Raw genomic sequence first — 11,410 nt, 5'->3', positions numbered from 1 at the left:
TATTTATAAAAAATAATGAAACACACACACACACACACACACACACACACACACACACAAAGTTACTAAAAACAAAGCGCAGAAGTGAATAAAGTGCTTTTTTATTTATTTATTTTATTTATTTAGTTTTTTTTACAAAGTTAAAGGGATCGTTCACCCAAAAATGAAAATTCTGTCATCATTTACTCATCCTCATGTCGTTGCAAACCTGTATGAGTTGCTTTCTTATGTTGAACATAGAAGATATTTTGAAGATTGCTGGTAATCAAACGGTTGGTGGTTGCTATTGACTTCCATAGTATTTTTTTTTCCTACTATGGAAGTCAATGGCAACCACCAACCGTTTGATTACCAGCAATCTTCAAAATATCTTCTTTTATGTTCAACATAAGAAAGCAACTCATACAGGTTTGCAACGACATGAGGATGAGTAAATGATGACAGAATTTTCATTTTTGGGTGAACTATCCCTTTAAGTCTGCAAATGGCTAAATCAAACAAAGAAACAGAACATTTGAAATGTCACCATTGTCATCTTCAAGTGGAGGGTCACTATTCTTTGAGTACGACTTGCTGCATTTTCTGCATCTGAGGGCTTGCAGTTCAGACACTGTAGTCTTTGAAAACGGCATCGCAGGGTCTGTGAAAGGAAAAATAATGAATCAGTGGTTTTGAGTGGTGTTTTGGAATATCATATGTATTATAATTTGCATAGATATGCATTAGAATTTGACTGTTCTCAGTTTACCTTTCAAAGCTTGGACTAAATCTTCATCAAGCTTGACATGAGCGTCCATTTTTATCTTCTTGTCTGTCGTCACCATACAATACTCTGTGTTACACTGAACATTAGGTTAAAGAGGCCCTACATCTTTTCAACAGAAGTGCTGAATCCAAAGTTAGCATGAGTAGCCCGAGTAGTCACTTTATTAGGAAATATGTCAGCCAGAATTAAACCTGTGAGATTCATTGATATGAGATTAAAACATACTTACCACTTTCTTAATCTGATTTCAATTTGTTTTCTATTGCAACTACAGCTGATCTGAAAACAACAAAGTTTAACATAATATTTCACAATGAAATACTCATTTATATTTAACATTTACTTCATTACAATTGTTACAATTACAAATTGTTGATGAAAAAGAAACCATAACTTAATTTTAATAAAAAAAAAATAGCATGTTAATGGTGTACATGCTATAACGACAAATTATTCTTTCTGCCAATACATTGGACAATGTTTTTATAGTTGTTACATGACAGACAAAATGTAAGCAGCCATATACCCAGTGCCTATAGTTGCTAGATAACTAGCTAGTATGTGTCAGTGTCGTCAGCATTCCACGTGTTAGCTAACATTAGCAATTATCCACCTCGGGAAAAACTCAGAAGTGAGCTTAAAGTTAGTTAAACAAATGGCTAGTAAAAACATTTCTGCAGGCAGTATCTTCATCTGTCCGTATCTGCTTCAACTTAGCAGACAAACCTTTTAAGCACCTATTAAGTTGTTCACGGGACGGGAGGCGAGAGCTGACCTGCATGGTTTTCTAGTCAGGAAAATAAAGTAAAGCAAAACTGGGATGATTTCTGCTGAAAACATGTTACCACCTCAACAGCATACAGTTGTGTGACCTGCAAAGCCGATTTGAAAAGCTTGGCTCTGATTGGTCAAATTGAATGATTTCTGCTGAAAACATGTTACCACCTCAACAGCATACAGCTGTGTGACCTGCAAAGCCGATTTGATAAGCTTGGCTCTGATTGGTCAAATTGAATGATTTCTGCTGAAAACATGTTACCACCACAACAGCATACAGCTGTGTGACCTGCAAAGCCGATTTGAAAAGCGCTTTTTGATTTCTGCTGAAAACATGTTACCACCTCAACAGCATACAGCTGTGTGACCTGCAAAGCCGATTTGATAAGCTTGGCTCTGATTGGTCAAATTGAATGATTTCTGCTGAAAACATGTTACCACCACAACAGCATACAGCTGTGTGACCTGCAAAGCCGATTTGAAAAGCTTGGCTCTGATTGGTCAAATTGAATGTAACTACTGTGCTTAAAAAAAGCTTTCGACTGACAAGTAGCAGAAATTAAATACTTACCTAGACTTAGTAAGTATTTTAAGTATGCTTATTACTAAGGCATAGTTGACAAAATTATATTTATAGTATAAGTTGGTACAATGTAAGAATAATTGTGCTTGTTTTATAGCTAATGTATTTATGTGTAAGTGAATTAATATACTTTATGAAATATATTAAAATGTTAAAAATGTTTTTCAACATTTCTTCCTGTTAAAAAGCAGGCTGAAGCACATGTTCATTACATAAAAGTTTAAAATATATTGCAGTATATGATTTATGAATAAGATACATATACTTTAAAGGGTTAGTTCACCCCAAAATGAAAATTCTGTCATTAATTACTCATCCTCATGTCGTTCCAAACCCGTAAGACCTTCGTTCCTCTTCGGAACACAAATTAAGATATTTTTGATGAAATGTGAGAGCTCTCAGACCCTGCATAGACAGCAACGCAACTGTAAACTGAAAAGTAGTAAGAACATCGGTAAAACTGTCCGTGTGACATCAGGGGCTCAACTTCAGTTTTGCGAAGCTACAAGAATACTTTCTGAGCGCAAAGAAAACAAAAATAACATAATTATTTCAACAATTCTTTTCCCCGAGTTATGTCTTCCGCCATTTTAAAGAGTATCACAATGCATACGAACACTTTCCCCTAAGTGTAAACAACGCTGATTACGCAGATTACGTTCATGCGCACGCTTTCTCCCCCGAACGTAAACAACGCTGATTACATCGATTATGGTCTTGGGTACTCTCCAAAATGGCAGAAGACGTAACTCGGGGGAGAAGAATTGTTAAATAAATTATGTTATTTTTGTTTTCTTTGCGCTCAAAAAGTATTCTTGTAGCTTCGCAAAACTGAAGTCGAGCCACTGATGTCACATGGACTGTTTACCGATGTCCTTACTACGTTTCTGGACCTGGGAACATTACAGTTGCGTTGCTGTCTATGCAGGGTCTGAGAGCTCTCACATTTCATCAAATATATCTTAATTTGTGTTCCGAAGAGTTAAGTCTTCTGCCATTTTGGAGAGTACCCAAGAGTGTAATCGATGTAATCAGCGTTGTTTACGTTCGGGGGAGAAAGCGCGCGCATTAACGTAATCTGCGAAATCAGCGTTGTTTACACTTAGGGGAAAGCGTTAGCAGAATTGTTGAAATAATTGTTATTTTTGTTTTCTTTGCGCTCAAAAAGTATTCTTGTAGCTTCGCAAAACTGAAGTTGAGCCCCTGATATCACATGGACAGTTTTACCGATGTCCTTACTACGTTTCAGTTTACAGTTGCGTTGTTGGCTATGCAGGGTCTGAGAGCTCTCACATTTCATCAAAAATATCTTAATTTGTGTTCCGAAGAGGAACGAAGGTCTTACGGGTTTGGAACGACATGAGGGTGAGTAATTAATGACAGAATTTTAATTTTGGGGTGAACTAACCCTTTAAACCCACTAAAAGCTGTATCATTTTACTATGTTCTTAGTAAACATAAAATATACTTCAAGTAAGAGTAAAATAAGTATGTTTTCCGTAAATACACTAAAATGTCACAAAAGTATGGTTGTGTTTTAGCTATTCTTAAAAGCATATTTATTCTTCTTTAACAATGTTATACTGTGACAGTCTTTTTAAAAACAAAAGTAGTTTTTTTTTAGTTTTCGTATTTAGATAATTAGCTTCTGATATCATATTTAATGGAGTTTATGGTAACACTTTATTTTAAGATGTCCTTGTTACACATGTTACATGTACTTACTATTATAATATCAATTAAGTATGCGTAATTACATGCAAGTAACCCTAAGTCAAACCAAAATCCTAACCCTAACCATATAGTAAGTGCATGTAATTAATTAATATTACTCAGTACTTATATGTATAATTACACTGTAACATGGACACCTTAAAATAAAGTGTCCCCGAGTTTATATGGTTCAAAGAGATTTTTTTTTCTTACAGATTTACCAGCACAATATGAAACTACATGAATATATGATACATTGTGATGATATTTGCTAGTTAAGGCCATTAGTTTCCATTTTTGGTTTTACATTCAACCTCAAAACTTTGCCATGTAAAAGAGCTGGCACATAATATGTTTTAAAGTCTATGAAAATTAATATTAATATCTGGTGTGATACTCCCACAACCATCATGTTTAAAATCTGGTCTTTTAGGTTAAAATTTAAAAGTGGTTAAAATCTGATTTTCATTCACAAATGGCACCAATTTGCAATTTCCTGAAAATGACTTTTGGTAAAATAATTTAGCATTGATATTCTAATTTGCCTTCATGTTTTGTTTCAGTTCAGTCCAAATGCAAATATGAAAGTCATCTGAAGTTGTGTGTCATTGAGGAGTGACCGGTCAATGGATCCTTCACATAACTTCAGTGGACAAACTGATCTTAGATTTAGGTAAACTTACACTAAACCATTTATCTTGTTACATCATCTATGTTGAAACACAGAAATAACTGTTTGACTAAAGTTCCTTTATGCAATGCATTTCAGAAGATATTAACTAAAAGATCTCAATTAACAGCTCCGATATGTAGATGTGCACTTGCTGTTAAGTCTCCAACAGCATAATGCATAGAAATAGAAAAATGTAGTCACCTGAATTAGTTCATTACAAAAGTCATGAATATAATAGTGTGCAAATTACATTCACTTAAACTTTAGTGCACAGACCGAACCTGCCTGAACCCAGCTGTGTGTCCATGAAGAGAGACTGGTCAATGGATCCTCCACGTAACTTTAATGAACACACTGATCTTGGATTTAGGTAAATGCCAGCAGTAGCCTTTTCTGATGAAACATGAATCCTGAAATTTCCAGAGAATGAATAATAGTGAACTTTAATTTAGCATATATATTCACTTAATCAACAGTCAATCATTATCACAGTGTCTGATTCTAAATCCCCTTCTTGTTTTGTTTCAGTTTGGTCCAGATGCAAAGACCAAAGTTATCTAATCCCAGCTGTGTGCCCATGAGGAGTGTCTGGTCAGTGGATCCACCACATAACTTAAGTGGACACAAAGATCCTATGTTTAGGTAAGCATACACTAAACCATTTATCTTATGACATCTTCTGTGTTAAAACAGAAATAACTAGATTGAAAAGTTTGTAGACAAACTTTAAGTTGGCTTGAAAAAGCCTAGCTAGAAAGTTTGAAAAAGTTTTAAAAGCTTGCAGTCTGAAAGTTTTCAGTTTGAAGTAGTTTGAAAGTTAAAATAGTTTTAAAGATTAAAGTTTGAATGTTTTCTGGCAGAAGACGTAACTCGGGGGAGAAGAATTGTTAAATAAATTATGTTATTTTTGTTTTCTTTGCGCTCAAAAAGTATTCTTGTAGCTTCGCAAAACTGAAGTCGAGCCACTGATGTCACATGGACTGTTTACCGATGTCCTTACTACGTTTCTGGACCTGGGAACATTACAGTTGCGTTGCTGTCTATGCAGGGTCTGAGAGCTCTCACATTTCATCAAATATATCTTAATTTGTGTTCCGAAGAGTTAAGTCTTCTGCCATTTTGGAGAGTACCCAAGAGTGTAATCGATGTAATCAGCGTTGTTTACGTTCGGGGGAGAAAGCGCGCGCATTAACGTAATCTGCGAAATCAGCGTTGTTTACACTTAGGGGAAAGCGTTCGTATGCATTGTGATACTCTCTAAAATGGCGGAAGACATAACTCGGGGGAGAAGAATTGTTGAAAAAATTATGTTATTTTTGTTTTCTTTGCGCTCAAAAAGTATTCTTGTAGCTTCGCAAAACTGAAGTTGAGCCCCTGATATCACATGGACAGTTTTACCGATGTCCTTACTACGTTTCAGTTTACAGTTGCGTTGTTGGCTATGCAGGGTCTGAGAGCTCTCACATTTCATCAAAAATATCTTAATTTGTGTTCCGAAGAGGAACGAAGGTCTTACGGGTTTGGAACGACATGAGGGTGAGTAATTAATGACAGAATTTTAATTTTGGGGTGAACTAACCCTTTAAACCCACTAAAAGCTGTATCATTTTACTATGTTCTTAGTAAACATAAAATATACTTCAAGTAAGAGTAAAATAAGTATGTTTTCCGTAAATACACTAAAATGTCACAAAAGTATGGTTGTGTTTTAGCTATTCTTAAAAGCATATTTATTCTTCTTTAACAATGTTATACTGTGACAGTCTTTTTAAAAACAAAAGTAGTTTTTTTTTAGTTTTCGTATTTAGATAATTAGCTTCTGATATCATATTTAATGGAGTTTATGGTAACACTTTATTTTAAGATGTCCTTGTTACACATGTTACATGTACTTACTATTATAATATCAATTAAGTATGCGTAATTACATGCAAGTAACCCTAAGTCAAACCAAAATCCTAACCCTAACCATATAGTAAGTGCATGTAATTAATTAATATTACTCAGTACTTATATGTATAATTACACTGTAACATGGACACCTTAAAATAAAGTGTCCCCGAGTTTATATGGTTCAAAGAGATTTTTTTTTCTTACAGATTTACCAGCACAATATGAAACTACATGAATATATGATACATTGTGATGATATTTGCTAGTTAAGGCCATTAGTTTCCATTTTTGGTTTTACATTCAACCTCAAAACTTTGCCATGTAAAAGAGCTGGCACATAATATGTTTTAAAGTCTATGAAAATTAATATTAATATCTGGTGTGATACTCCCACAACCATCATGTTTAAAATCTGGTCTTTTAGGTTAAAATTTAAAAGTGGTTAAAATCTGATTTTCATTCACAAATGGCACCAATTTGCAATTTCCTGAAAATGACTTTTGGTAAAATAATTTAGCATTGATATTCTAATTTGCCTTCATGTTTTGTTTCAGTTCAGTCCAAATGCAAATATGAAAGTCATCTGAAGTTGTGTGTCATTGAGGAGTGACCGGTCAATGGATCCTTCACATAACTTCAGTGGACAAACTGATCTTAGATTTAGGTAAACTTACACTAAACCATTTATCTTGTTACATCATCTATGTTGAAACACAGAAATAACTGTTTGACTAAAGTTCCTTTATGCAATGCATTTCAGAAGATATTAACTAAAAGATCTCAATTAACAGCTCCGATATGTAGATGTGCACTTGCTGTTAAGTCTCCAACAGCATAATGCATAGAAATAGAAAAATGTAGTCACCTGAATTAGTTCATTACAAAAGTCATGAATATAATAGTGTGCAAATTACATTCACTTAAACTTTAGTGCACAGACCGAACCTGCCTGAACCCAGCTGTGTGTCCATGAAGAGAGACTGGTCAATGGATCCTCCACGTAACTTTAATGAACACACTGATCTTGGATTTAGGTAAATGCCAGCAGTAGCCTTTTCTGATGAAACATGAATCCTGAAATTTCCAGAGAATGAATAATAGTGAACTTTAATTTAGCATATATATTCACTTAATCAACAGTCAATCATTATCACAGTGTCTGATTCTAAATCCCCTTCTTGTTTTGTTTCAGTTTGGTCCAGATGCAAAGACCAAAGTTATCTAATCCCAGCTGTGTGCCCATGAGGAGTGTCTGGTCAGTGGATCCACCACATAACTTAAGTGGACACAAAGATCCTATGTTTAGGTAAGCATACACTAAACCATTTATCTTATGACATCTTCTGTGTTAAAACAGAAATAACTAGATTGAAAAGTTTGTAGACAAACTTTAAGTTGGCTTGAAAAAGCCTAGCTAGAAAGTTTTAAAAAGTTTTAAAAGCTTGCAGTCTGAAAGTTTTCAGTTTGAAGTAGTTTGAAAGTTAAAATAGTTTTAAAGATTAAAGTTTGAATGTTTTCAAGTCAATACAGTCTATCAGAAAAACAGATAGGTATAAAACATATTGCTAAGGTACCTGGGGTGGTTGCTAGGCTGTTTCTAGCATGACTAGCATGTTGCTAACATGTTTTTAGCATTATTAGCATGTTACTAGCATGTTGTTAGCATGATTAGCATGTTACTAGCATGGTGTTAACATTTTGTTAACATGATTAGCAAGTTACTAACATGTTTCTAGCATGATTAGCATTTGTCACTAGCATGTTGTTAACATAATTAGTAAGTTATTAACATGTTGCTAGCATTATTATAGCATTCTTAACATGTTTCTAACATGGTTAACATGCTGTTAACATTATTAACAAGTTACTAGCATGTTGTTAGCATAATTATCAAGTTACAAACATGTTGCTAGCATGATTAGCAATTTACTAGCATGGTGTTAAATTTTTTTTAGCATGATTAGCAAGTTATTAGCATGTTTCTAACACGATTAACATGTTACAAGCAAGTTGTTAGCGTGATTAGCATGTTAGTAGCATGGTGTTACCATTTGGTTAGCATGATTAACAAGTTACTAGCATGATTCTAACATGATTAAGAAGTTACTAGCATGTTTCTAGCATGATTAGCATTGTTACTATCATGTTGTGAACATGATGAGCAAGTTACTTGCATGTTGCTAGCATTCTTCTAGCATGATTAGCATGTAACTAGAATGATGCTAGCATGTTTCTAACATGTTTTGCAAGTTGCTAACATTTTGTTAGCTTGTTTAACAAGTTGTTAGCATTTTTCTAGCATGACTAGCATGTTACTAGCATGATGCTAACATGTTTCTAGCATTTTTAGCAAGTTGCTAGCATTTTGTTAGCATGTTTAACAAGTTGCTAGCATGTTTCTAGCATGATTAGCATGTTACTAGCATGATGCTAACATGTTTCTAGCATTTTTAGCAAGTTGCTAGCATTTTGTTAGCATGTTTAACAAGTTGCTAGCATGTTTCTAGCATGATTAGCATGTTACTAGCATGATGCTAACATGTTTCTAGCATTTTTAGAAGTTGTTAGCATTTTTCTAGCATGACTAGCATGTTACTAGCATGGTGTTAACATTTTGTTTCCATGATTAACAAGTTTACTGGCCTGTTGCTAACATGATTCTAGCATGATTAGCATGTCACTAGCATGGCTCTAGCATGATTAGCATGTTACTAGCATGATGCTAACATGTTTCTAGCATTTTTAGCAAGTTGCTAGCATTTTGTTAGCATGTTTAACAAGTTGCTAGCATGTTTCTAGCATGACCAGCATGTTACTAGCATGGTGTTATCATTTTGTTAGCATGATTAACAAGTTTACTATCATGATGCTATCATGAATCTAGCATGATTAGCATGTAGCTAACATGATGCTAGCATGTTTCTAGCATTTTTATCAAGTTGCTAGCATGTTTCTAACATGATTAGCAAGTTACTATCATTTTGTTAGCATTGTTTCTTGCATGATTAGCAAGTTACTAACATTTTGTTAGCATGTTTCTAGCATGATTAGCAAGTTACTAGCATGTTGTTAGCATGATTAGCAAGTTACTAGCATGATTCTAGCATGATTAGCATGTTATTAGCATGGTGTTAGCCCTTTTTAACATGATTAACAAGTTACTAGGACGTTTCTAGCATGTTTAACAAGTTGCTAGCATGTTTCTAGCATGATTCGCACGTTACTAGCATGGTGTTATCCTTTTTTTAACATGATTAGCAAGTTACTAGGACATTTCTAGTATGATTAGCATGTTGTTAACATGATTAGCAAGTTACTAACATTTAGTTAGCATGATTAGCAAGTTACTAGCATGTTGTTAGCATGTTTCTATGCTAATCTAGCTAAAACCAGTTGATTCAGTAAAAAAAAAAACCCAGCTAAAAACCAGCTAAGACCAGCCTGGCCTGCTAAAAAAGTGGCCAAAACCACTTTAAAACCAGCTACATGATTAACAAGTTAATAGCATGTTTCTAGCACGATTAGCATGTTACTAGCATGTTGTTATCATGATTAGCAAGTTACTAGCATTTTGTTAGCATTTTTCTATCATGATTAGCAAGTTACTAGCGTTTGTTGTTAACATGTTTCTATCATGATTAGCAAGCATGTTGTTAGCATGATTAGCAAGTTACTAGCATTTTGTTAACATGTTTCTAGCATGATTAACAAGTTACTAGCATGTTGATAGCGTGTTTTTATGCTAATCCAGCTAAAACCAGTTGATTCAGTAAAGAAAAAAAACCAGCTAAAAACCAGCTAAGACCAGCCTGGCCTGCTAAAAAAGTGGCCAAAACCACTTTAAAACCAGCTTGTGAGACCAGCCAAAGCAGTCAATCAGCTTAGGCTATCAGAAGAAGAAGAAGAAGAAGAAGAAGTTTAAATAGGATTTCAGTTCAAGCCAACTTAATTAAAAAACTTAAAGCTTTTTCAAGCCAACTTAATTATTCACTACTACTGCTGTAATCATTTTTATTATTAATGACTTCAATGCCTGTATGCAGTGCCTTTCAGATTATATTATTTGCAAGACCTTAATTAACAGCTATGATATGTGAATATGTTTAACAGTTGATCTTGCTGTTATGTTTCCAGCAGCGTAATGCATATTAATGAAATAATTCAGTCACGCAAATTATTTTATTACAGTCAATTTACTTCAATGTTCAATTTACTACAGCACGGACCCACCAGAACCCAGCTGTGTGTCCATGAAGAGTGACTGGTCAATGGAACCTCCACGTAACTTTAGTGGACACACTGTTACATCATCCGATAAGGCCGATGGTTACAACACTAATCTTGGGTTTAGGTAAATGCTGTACTAAACCTTACATCTTGTTGCATCTTTATTGACACAAAGAAAGAACTGTGCAAATTCAATGCTGTAAAGCAGTGGTCGCCAACCCGTCGATCGCGATCGACTGGTAGATCTTTATCACTGTCCCAGTAGATCCTGAAAATAACAGTAAAATAAGTACAAAAATGCATTACATTTCTGGGGTTATATTAATGTATCACTGAAGGGAACTGTCTTGAGAAAAGTTTCGATGGCAATGGCATTTTCTTCTCCTCCGTATAAAGCGCAGCTCTGCTTTGTTTACAGCGGTAAACAGGGAAACAAGGAAACGCTATATTGCGGTCGGTTCATAAGCAGAAGGCCTCAAATTTGAAGTACAATCTGGGATGTCTTTTTCTATCAATTCTTCAATAGGTAGATCTTGTCTTTCATAAAGGCTGAGGTCAGGGATCTTGGGCCTAAAAAGGTTGGTGACCACTGCTGTAAAGGGTCTTCAGTGCCTGTATGCAATGCATTTCAGAATGAAGATCGTAATTAGTAGCTCTGATATGTGTATGTCAACAGTATAACAGTTGCACTTGCTGTTTATGTCTCCAATGACATACAGGTGCATCTCAATAAATTAGAATGTCGTGGAAAAGTTCATTTATTTCAGTAATTCAACTC

The 11,410-nt window shown here is 34.7% G+C and overlaps 1 long non-coding RNA gene and 1 pseudogene across 1 annotated transcript in view; both read left to right on the top strand.

The window, feature by feature from the left end:
* Positions 1 to 5,148, top strand: part of LOC107697288 (uncharacterized) — a 6,564-nt gene extending 1,416 nt beyond the window's left edge. The window contains exons 2-4 of the long non-coding RNA XR_001635182.1: positions 4,403 to 4,512; positions 4,780 to 4,882; positions 5,041 to 5,148. This is a non-coding gene — a long non-coding RNA (uncharacterized LOC107697288). The remainder of the gene's footprint in view (positions 1 to 4,402; positions 4,513 to 4,779; positions 4,883 to 5,040) is intronic.
* Positions 5,149 to 6,984: 1,836 nt separating this feature from the next.
* Positions 6,985 to 11,410, top strand: part of LOC107697286 (NACHT, LRR and PYD domains-containing protein 3-like) — a 15,624-nt pseudogene continuing 11,198 nt past the window's right edge.

This window comes from Sinocyclocheilus anshuiensis, unplaced genomic scaffold (genome assembly GCF_001515605.1).
Source record: "Sinocyclocheilus anshuiensis isolate Anshui unplaced genomic scaffold, SAMN03320099.WGS_v1.1 scaffold979, whole genome shotgun sequence".
In the NCBI taxonomy this organism is placed as follows: Eukaryota; Metazoa; Chordata; class Actinopteri; order Cypriniformes; family Cyprinidae; genus Sinocyclocheilus; species Sinocyclocheilus anshuiensis.
Note: the sequence above shows the minus strand (reverse complement) of the source record. Positions and strands in the feature narration are given on the sequence as shown.